The sequence below is a fragment of the Octodon degus genome, unplaced genomic scaffold (assembly GCF_000260255.1).
Source record: "Octodon degus isolate 3935 unplaced genomic scaffold, OctDeg1.0 scaffold00054, whole genome shotgun sequence".
Classification (NCBI taxonomy): Eukaryota; Metazoa; Chordata; class Mammalia; order Rodentia; family Octodontidae; genus Octodon; species Octodon degus.
Genome location: NW_004524630.1, coordinates 11,956,448 through 11,966,658, shown reverse-complemented (window position 1 = coordinate 11,966,658; position 10,211 = coordinate 11,956,448). Strand labels below are relative to the sequence as shown.

The 10,211-nt window shown below is 50.0% G+C and overlaps 1 protein-coding gene across 1 annotated transcript in view; it reads left to right on the top strand.

Moving 5' to 3' along the window:
• Positions 1-254: 254 nt before the first annotated feature.
• Mical3 (microtubule associated monooxygenase, calponin and LIM domain containing 3) overlaps positions 255-10,211 on the top strand; it is a 218,064-nt gene continuing 208,107 nt past the window's right edge. The window contains exon 1 of the mRNA XM_023717698.1: positions 255-712. The gene's annotated coding sequence lies outside the window, so the exon portion shown is untranslated. The remainder of the gene's footprint in view (positions 713-10,211) is intronic.

The following is a 10,211-nucleotide window of genomic DNA, read 5'->3' as shown; positions in this document are numbered from 1 at the left end:
TTTTATAAGCCGGCTGTGTCTTCCTCACTGTTGAACTCTGGCCGGAGGATGAAGTCACTGGCTCTGCATCCAACCCCTGGTCCCCTGCCGCAAGGTGTGTTCTCCCAAGAAGTCCAGCAGCTGGCTCTGTGCGCAGCGGGCTCTCGGGCAGGTACCTGGGGCAGCGCAGGGCTGGGCCACGCCGCAGACGCCCGCGGGTGGTGGCGAGGTAGGGGCTGGGCCGGAGAGGGAACCGGGGAAGACGCGGAGAAGGAGGAGGGATGCCATGGCTTGGGGCTTGAGCTGAGCTGGAGATCAGACTTTTGGGGAGGGCCTTGCAGGATAGCCACCTGCCTGTGCGTCCCTGGTGGCTCGGCGGACACCCAGCCGCCGCCCCGCTCCTCGTTACCACGGCAACCGCGCGGCTCCCGCAGCCCCCTCCACCGCGGCGCCGACTTCTCCAGCGCGGGCTGTGGTGCGGGGCGGCGAGCGCGGACAGAGGCAGACCCCGAACCCCAGTCCTTCCTGCCTGAGCCCACCGTGACCCTCCGAATCCTGAGAGAACAGGGAGGAAGAAACAAGGAGGAGACGGGGTGCGCCACGGGGAAGCTCCCCTGCTGGCCTCCGGGCGTTGCATCTGCAAGGCGCAGCACCTGTGCACCAGGACGCGGGGGGGGGGGGGGGGCAGGAACTCGCCGCTGATGGAGGAGACCCTGGGGCGAAGGCCTACCTGGTGAGTGCCATCAAACCTTCGGGGGGAGGGGGCAAAGCACCTGAAATGCGAGGCTTTGTGTCTTGGTTGATGCCTTTTAAAAAAGAAATCATATTTAAATTGTTTATGACTTTAACTTGCGTGGCTTCCTGACATCTCCAGGGTTCTTGGCACTATCTCGCCTCCCGTTAAGGACACTTTCCGCTTAGCCCGCGGGAGCACCCCCAGCGCCTGGATCTCCATTACCGCCCAGCACCCCACTGGTGCAGGCACGGTGCATCACACACCCCAGACTCTATCAGAGAAGCAGCAGACCTCATTTCCCAGCCACCAGCATCCAGTTCCTTTGACGCTCCTATCCCGCCCCCGAAGAAATAGCGTCTCGAGGGAAACCAGAATATGCTGGATGCCCGAGAAATGTCGGGGGATTCCCAGCCAAACCGCGTCCTTTCTGGGGAGCCCAAAGTGAATGCATGAGCTCATCCAGAAAAAAACAATTGTTACGTAGGGAAGGACTTCTGTTTCCGTCCAGCAGAGGGCGCGCGATAAACAGGCTGGAGAGGAGACCGGCGCCCAAGGACGCTCGCGCTGTGCTCCCGGGCTGCAGGAAGCCGCCAAGGGCTTGTCTCCAGGTTCTGCACCAAGGGGTGGTTAGGTTCATAACCTCGGGAGAGCCCCAGCGAGGGCCATGGGACTTCCGGAGGAAGGTATTCTAAGTGAACGACTGTGATTCCATGGCAAACTATTTCTGTGTATCACGTCCTCCCATCCTCTCCCTTCACCTCTCTGCTGCCAAAACCTTCCTTACTGATCTAACGTTGTGTTCAACTACCCAGCATTGTCATTGTTGGAAAAATTCACGGGAAAGGTGCCCTTGTTAGAAGGGAAGATAAACGGAAGGCCCCTGGTTCTCAGCCCTGGGTACATGTTGGAACACCTGAGGGGGCTTGGTGGTTGTGTTTGAGACAGGGTTTTGCTGTGAACTCCTTGCTGGCCTCGAACTCACGGTGATCTTTCTGCTTCAGCTTCCTGAGTGCTGGGATGATGTCCTGGGAGATTTTTTAAAATCCTAATGTCCAGGTTCCATTCCCCACGGACATTCTGACTTAATTGGCCTGGGATACAGCCTGGCATTCTAACATGCTAAGCAGGGGCAATCAGCTGTACTGAGCAATCAGGGTTGAGTCTTTCCAGGTGAACTAGGGACTAGTTTGCCTCTCAAATAGGCAGCTGTTGCAGGGCAGGGTAAGCAATAGTCGGGAATGCCTCGGAGCTGAGATGGCTGGGAAGTGGTTTGTTCAAAGACTCTGGAGAAGGTGATGTTTGCGGGAGGAATCTCACCGAATGAAACGCTTTGATCTGTATGCTGGAGCTAGGAGAAAGGTGATGCAGTTTCCTCCTCCTCAAGGCTGTGAAGCGCAGCTCCAGTCCCCCATGGCTTTCTGGACTTCACCTCTGTATACTAAACTGAGTCACACGCGTAAACCCCACCCTCTTGTGAGGAGAAAAGACCTTCAGGAAGAGGAGGAGGAGGTAGGAATGCTGGGGTCACCCTAACGAGGAAGAAGGAACAACAGAGCTAAAAGATCCTGTAGGAATTCAGTGTTACCCTTCTCAGTTCTGAAACTCATAAAATTCCTCTAAAACACAAGAATCCTAGACATTCCCTTTCTCTGACCCATGGAGCACCAGAGAAATACCATCTCGACAAGTACTTATGCAGGGCTCAGGGCAAAAGTTCTAACTCTTCCACTCCAATGCCATCTCATAAATATTTATAAATCATAACTACTGGGAAGCAGGTGGAAGGCAGAAACTACACAGCAAGTCCACAATGCCTAAGGAGCTCTGGGAAATTAGGTAAGGCATGGCTGAGTGTGGAGACGCTTGCCTACAATCCCAGCACTCAGGAGGCTGAGGCAGGAGGAGTGCGAGCTTGAGGCTTGCCTGAACTGTAGAGCCAGACCCTGTGTGCCTCCCCCCACAAATCTACTAATTTAGTGCCAGAATTTCAGAGGTTCACCCTTCACAGCTCCCTAAGGCTTCAGGGTTTTGTTTTTCCTTTTTGATGCAGGATCCCACTATGCAGTTCAGGCTGGCCTTGAACTCACTTTATAGCCCAGGCTGGCCTGAGCTTGCAGTAATCCTCCTGCCTCAGCTTTCCAAGTGCTGGGGTAACAGGGGTGCACTACCACACCCTGCCAACTTGCTTTACTTTTGGCTACATACAAAGGAGTAAGATGACATGCTACAACCTCTGAAATCCTTGGCAAGGCCTGTTATTCACCTCACAGATAAGCAAGATGATTAAGTCACAGTAAAGGACATCCATACCCTGGATTGGGGTCACAAGGCCTGGTGCCCTGAGTCAGAGCCAGTGGCAGGTGGTATCTCCCAGCAGGGAAGGGCTGGTCACGTGACTGTCTGTGACTGCCCCCTCCCCCCGCAAGCCTCCAACAAGCCCGCTCCTTGCACCAATGTACCGAGCAACTCTGAAGCAGAACCAGCTCCATCTGCCCTTCAGTCATTGTTTTTCCAGTCTGAGCACAAGAACATTAGTTTGTCTTCGAGAGTTGCCTTGACCTCCTAAAACAAGGCCTCCCCTGGCCTCCTGCAGGATTTCCCAGGCCTCTGCTCTGCAGCAGGCATTCTCCCCTGGCCAGCTGCTAGCATCTCTCACTTCCAGCGCTGCCTTCAGGCTGGATCTGTGGCATCTGCTCTCTCCAGCCCGGATGCCTTTTGCTGATGGGTCTTCCCAGAGCGGATCCCCTCAAGGGCAGGCTTGGCCAACTCAGCAAAGGCTACCAGTCCCCTGGGACAGCAAACCAAACTCACCTGCACAGATGCCCCCATCTGTTCTCTGAGTTGTCATGCAGTATGTAATGTGTAATGTATTTATTTAGTGTGTGTGTGTGTGTGTGTGTGTGGCCACAGCTCAGCCCACCAGGGGGCGAGGCTGGCTGGCATGTGGTGCTGGGGGATCGAACCGTGGTCCCTGTGCTTTGCCAAGCTTGTTCCATGTAGGTGCTTTAGACCACTGAGCCATCTCGCCAGCCCCTGCATTATGTAATGTTTTAACATGTTTGATTTGTCCTTCCTCTTCTTAACTATTATTGTTGCTACTGCTGGAGCTCAAACCCAGGCTTGCTCATGACTGACAAGTACTCTACCACTGAGCTACAAATTCCATGCCACAAAATGTAATTTATTATAAGTTAAGCCAGGTTAGAGCTCAGTAGCACAAGCACCTACTTGACAAGTGCAAGGTCCTGAGTTTGAGTCCCAGTACCAAAAATAAAAAAAGGTATGTTATACTCAAGTAACATTTAAATTTATTACCCTACACAAACTCTGATGGAAACTAAAGTTAAATCAGAACATTAAAAAGTTAAGCTCTAGAAGAGCTAACCCCAAAATAGAATTCAATGTATTTTTGTTTGTTCTAGTCCTGGGGGTTGAACCCAGGGCCTTGCACACAGTAGGGGAGAACTCTACTGCTGAGCTACACCTCCAACCTGATTTGATCTTCGGGAGGCCCAGTTCTGAAAAGCCTTTTTTCTAGGTATGCTTATTCAAGAAAGTTAAAAATAAGTTCAAGTTTCAACTTCTGTTCCTTTTCCAACATACTGCTCCTCTAATATTGAACCAAACCTTTTGTGTGGGCAGTAGTGCTGGGACTTGAACCCAGGGCCTCAGGCCTGTTTGATGGACTCTACCACTGAGCTACACACCCTGCCTGTGATTCATAGTTTTTGTTCAGTGTTGTTTTTTTTGTTTTTGCTCTGAATGCCTTCAAGGCAGGTTTGGCTGGTTTGAGTTGCAGGGATTGAAGCACAGCAACCGGAGCCTGACTGCTTTGTTGAAGCAGCCACTTAAAGAACTGAGCTAAGGGGCAGGCCCCCTCATTTAGCTTTTTTGAGACAGGGTCTTACTATATAGCTCAGGCTGGCCTTGAGCTCAGTATGTAGTTCAAGTTGGCCTTGAACTCACAGTAATCCTCCTGCTGAGCCTCCCAAGTGCTGGGACCACAGGCATGCACCACTATGCCCAGCTTTCTTTCATTTCTTGAGACAGCATCTTCATATGACCTTTCACTCACTATGTAGTTCAGGCTGGCCTGAAACTTGCCATCCTCCTGCCTCGGCCTTCTGAGAGCTGGGGCTTTAGGTATGCTCCACCAAGCCGGACCCACATGCTTGTTACTTTGAAGTACATGCGTGTGGAAAATGAAATGCCTGTGTACAAAAAACTGGGTTGAAGTGATGGATTGTAAATGGGTTTTCAGTTTTCAAGATTCATTTACCTGTTCAATAACAGCGCTCAAATAAAACACTGAAGATTGAAAGAATGCGAGGGGGGGTTCTTTAAGTTTGGGTAGCAGGAATGTAAAGTTAGGAGAGGCAAAAATCCCAGACATTAGTTTGCATACTACAAGGTAAAATTCTGTGTTCTTTGGCCCTAGAAACTGGAGAATCTGAAGTTGCAACTGTGTTGAATAAGCACAAGCTGTGTGGGTTTCATGTCCCTCTCTCTCTGGGCTCACCTTCACTCTGGTGGAGCTGGTGCTTGGGGAGGTGGCCCCTGACCCTCTACTGTCTGGTTGAATATCAGGACCATCTTTTATTTGTCCTTTTCACAGTGACAATCTTGGGGAAAGCTGTGTTCATCTCTGAAGCGACATTAGAGGACTCAGTGTGCTTAATACTTTCCCTTCAAATCAGTGCAGTCAGGGAGCTGTCACTTTTCCAGTGCAAGGGACAGACCTATGGGGACCTCCCTCTTCAAAGAACTGTTGAAGGACAGACCTGGGAATGTAGCTCCTCAAGGCCCTGGGCTCCATCCCCAGTCTGAGAAGGAGAAAAATAGAATCATTTAAGGCCAGGCCTGAGGCATAAGACTGTAATCCCAGCTTGTAGGAGGCAGAGGCAGGAACATTTCTAGTTCCAGGCCAGCCTGTCAGCCTGCACTACATAACCAGTTCAAGACCACCCTGAGGTACATAGCAGGACCCTGTCTTAGCCATTCAATCAATGAATACAAACATTCTAAATAGGCCAGGCCTTTTTTTTTTTTTTTTTTTTTTTTGAGATAAGGTCTTGCTAACTTGAACTAACTCATTGTGTAGCCCAGGCTGGCCTCCAACTCACGGTGATCCTCCTGCCTCAGCCTTTGCATTCTGGGATTACAAGTGTGCGCCACCACACCCAGCCTAGGTTGTAGCTCTGAGGGGGAGGACGATGTATGTAATGAGTGGAGCTCTGGGAGAATTTCCTTAGACATTCTTCCTGATGTGGGTTTTTAAGTGATGGAGCTTCTTGACGTAAAGAAGCAAAAGAAAGTGGAGGCAGGAACAAATGGACAACTGGAGAAGTGTGTCCTCATTTACCATTTTGGGGGCTGAGCCTGAGGACACAGCTCCCAGACATGCAGGTGGCGTTGGTACACCTCAGTTTCTTTTCTTTTAGAGCAGGGTGGGTCTACAGGGTCTACAGGGTCCCACTACACAGATTGGACTTGTACTAATTCTCCTGTTTTAAGCTTCCCAAGTGCTGGGATCACAGGTGGGCGCCACCAAGCCCAGTCTCAGTCGCTGCTGGCTCAGTGTGCCCCGGGGGCGGGGCTGGCACTGGACCTCAGTTTCAACTGAAGAAGAAGCGATTTTTCGATGTGTTCCTCCTGGAAAGGCTGCCTGGGTGGTGATGGAGGTCCGTGCTCACCCGTGCAGCCTGGCATCCAAGCTCCTGCTGGGCACTCTGCAGGGCTCCAGGAAGCATGCATTTGCTCAAGCACGAAGTGGGAGGGAGGGGGTGCCAAGGACCCCAGAACGAAGCTCTATGTAAGAGGAGCAGGGAAAGCCTGTCCTTGCGCCTGATGTGTGTTTCCTCTTTTCTTTCTTCCTGGATGGTGCTGGGCATTGAACCCAGGACCTTCTGGGTGCCAGGCAAGTGCTTTGCCACGAGCTACCCCCAGCTCCAAGAGTTTGTACTTGGAACACCTCGGAAACAGTGATCCTGCCAGGTGTGGCAGTGCACGCCTGTAATACCCAGATTTGGTAGGCTGAGGCAGGAGGACTGCTGTGATTTCCAATGTCCCCTCCTGGGTTGCATAGTAAGCTCAAAGCCAGGCTTAACTACTTAGTGAGAGACTGTCTAAAAAAAGAAGAAGCAGTGATCTTTGGACTAAAGCGTTAATAACTTTACTCTGCTGGTATAAGATTTTCATTTCTAGGGAGGAGACATTAGCAGATTCCAGATTAAGTGCCTTTTTTTCCCTTTTATCTTCAGTACTGGAGATTGAACCCAGGGCCTGTGCACTGAGCTACATCTTCAGCCCTTTTTATTTAATTTTTTATTTTTAATCACTTATTTATTTATTTATTTGTTACAGGGTCTCCCTACACAGCTTGGACTCATAGTGATCCTCCTGTCTCAGCCTCCCCAGCACTGGGATTACAAGCATGCACCGCCATGCTTAGTTTCAGTGACTGGCCCGGCATGCCCAGCCAGCATGACATACGGTATTGGGGATCAAACCTGGGTCCTTGCACTTGCCAGGCGGGCACTTAAACCGCTGAGCTATCTCTCTGGCCCAGCCCTTTATTTATTTATTTATTTATTTATTTATTTATTTATTTTGCAGTACTGGGGATTGAACTCAGGACCCTGCGCTTGCCAGGCAATTATTTTTAATTTTGGGATAGGGTCTCACTAAGTTGCTAAATTGCCCAGGCTGGGCTCAAACTCAGGATCCTCCTACATCTGCTTCCTGACTAGCACAACAGCTCTCTGAAGACACCACTATTATCCCCCTTGTTCTGATGCAGAGTTAGAATAATTCAGAGACATTAATGTCACCAGAGGTTTTATGTACAAAGTAGGAAAATAGTGACTTAATTTTTTTTTTTTTTTTTTTTTTTGGTGGAACTGGGGATTGAACTCAGGCCCTTGCACTTGGCAGGCAAGCACCCATTCCACTGAGCCATCTCCCCGGCCCCCATAATTTTTCTTTGTGTGTGTGTATGTGTGTGTGCATCAGGTTCTTACTCTGTAGACTAGCCTTGAACTTTCTATTTAACCCAGGCTGGCCTGGAACTCACAGCGATCCTTCTGCCTCAGCCTCCTGCGTGCCAGGGGCACAGATGGTACCACCAAACTGGACCTTGGAGGTATTCTTATTTATTTTTATTTATTTATTTTTTTTGAGGCATTCTTGACTGGATGAATCTGCTGTAGTCATTTTTAGATCTTGTGTGGTTCTCTGTTTAATGCTTAAGGGTCCAAGGAGAGGGGTCAGAGTGTTCTAGGCTGGGGCCACATGCCACTGGCCGTGGATGAGCACAGACCACCTTAATTTGGAGCACTGTGAACTGACCTGTGACCTTAGCCCTGAGCTACATTTCCAGGCTTTTTCAGTTGTCATTTTGAAACCGGGTCCTGCTGAGTTACTCGGGTGCAGTTTGAACTCGCAACCCATCTGCCTCAGTCTTCAGAGCGCTGGGATGATAGGTGTGTGCCCCTTGCCCACTGGCCAAGGCACCTTGACTCATAAGCCCAGCAGCACACTGGCACCGGTCCTGTTGCCAAGCAGCAGGCCCTTGAGGCTGGGCGGGCAGAAGCCACAGACGCAGCTAACGCCAGCCAGCTCCGGCCCTTGGTGCACTGTGTGGCTTCCTGCGAGGCAGCCGTTTGCACCAGTGGCCTAGGAAGAAGATTTGTCCCCATAATGACCTGGAAAGGACAGGTGTTTGACAGCAGCCTGGTGTGGAATGACACGGTGACCCCGTGAGGATTGAGGGGAGGCTGTCTGGGGGGGCAGGGCCTGACCACCCCAGCCTTGTCTGGCACCCCAGTGGCACTTGTAAGTGACAAATCAGGGTTGGGCGGAGCTGGTTCATGTGATAGCATTTCAGTGCCCACAGCTAGTCTCAGCTTTGACTGCCTCTGCTTTTCTCTTTCCTTTATTTTGCTGTGCTGGGGAAACACACAAGGGGGAAATACCGTACCACAGAGCTGGGTTTCCAGCATGCTTTCTTCCAGTTGGTTCTTTTAAATTGCCCAGTGTGGGCTTGAACTTGAATTCCTCCTGCCTCAGCTTCCCAGAATGTTAGGAGTCATGATCTCCCTCCTCCCAAGCCTGCCTGCCTCTATCTATCTATCTATCTATCTATCTATCTATCTATCTATCTATCTATCTATCTATCTATTGAAGAAGGATCTCTTTATGTAGACCAGGATGGCCTTGAACTCACAGCAATCCTCCTGCCTCAGCCTCCCAAGTGCCGGGATTATGCGCGTGGGCCCTCACCATACCCAACTACCTCCCAAGTTTTCAAGGAAGCTTTTTAACAGCTGAGATAGAGAAGTCAGTAGCACATCTAGGCCTCAGCTCTCTGATGAATGTGAATTGTCTTCTGTCCATAATCTACTTGTGAGGAATTCAGGATTTTCAGAACATAGAAAGCACTTCTCCATGTTTGGGGCCTCTGGCTCCAGAGGCCTAGACTATCCTTGAAGATTTATCTTTCTACCTGCTGTCAGCTATAGTACTGATTTGTTTATTTATTTATTTTTATGAGATAGAGTCTTTCTATGTAGTTCAGTCTGCCCTTGAACTCACTACGTAATCCAGATGGGTCTTGAATTTATGATCTTCTTGCCTCAGCCTCCCAAACGCTGGGATTACGGGTCTGTGGCACCTTGCCTATTTAACAAGAAGAGCATTTTTATATAAAAAAAGTGTGGTACTGAGGATCAAGCCCAGTTTTTTATTTTTTATTTTTTATTTTTTGTTTGTTTTGAGATGGGCTCTCACTAAACTCCCCAGGCTGGGCTGAAATTTGTGATCTTTCCGCCTCAGCCTCAAAGAGTACTGAGATTTCAGGAGAGTACCACTATGCTCCAGGGGTACTGATTGTGGAAATCTTTGGTCTTGCTGGAATGTATCCTGCAGGCTTGAGCCGGGCATGGTGGTGCATGCCTATAATCTCAGCCCTAGGAAGCCTGAGGCAGGAGAATTTCCAGTTCAAGGCCAGTCTGAACTATGTAGCTAGCCCTGTCTCAAAAAACCAAACATTCAAAAAAAAAAAAAAAAATCCTGGAGGCTCAGGGTTGCGTATGTCAGCGTGTGCACAGGCTGATTTCCAGCAGAGCTAAAGGCAGTACTGAAGACCTGTGATCATGGCTACTGCCCGAGGACTCAGCCCTTAAAATCTGGGCAGTTTGCAGCTGGGCATGATGGTGCACATCTGTAATCCCAGCCCCTCCTGCTGAGGCAGGAGGATCATAGCAGGTTCAAAGCCAGCCTGGGCTCTGTAGTGAGTTGAAGGCCAGACTGAACTACATAATGAGACCCTGTCTCAAAATACTCACTCCACTAAAGTCTAGATATTTCTCAACCGTTTTTTCATTTTTGGTGAGTGGGTGGGGAGAACTATTTTGAAATAGTGTTTTATTTTCTTCTTTCTTTTCTCTCTCTCTCTCTCTCTCTCTCTCTCTCTCTCTCTCTCTCTCTCTCTCTCTCT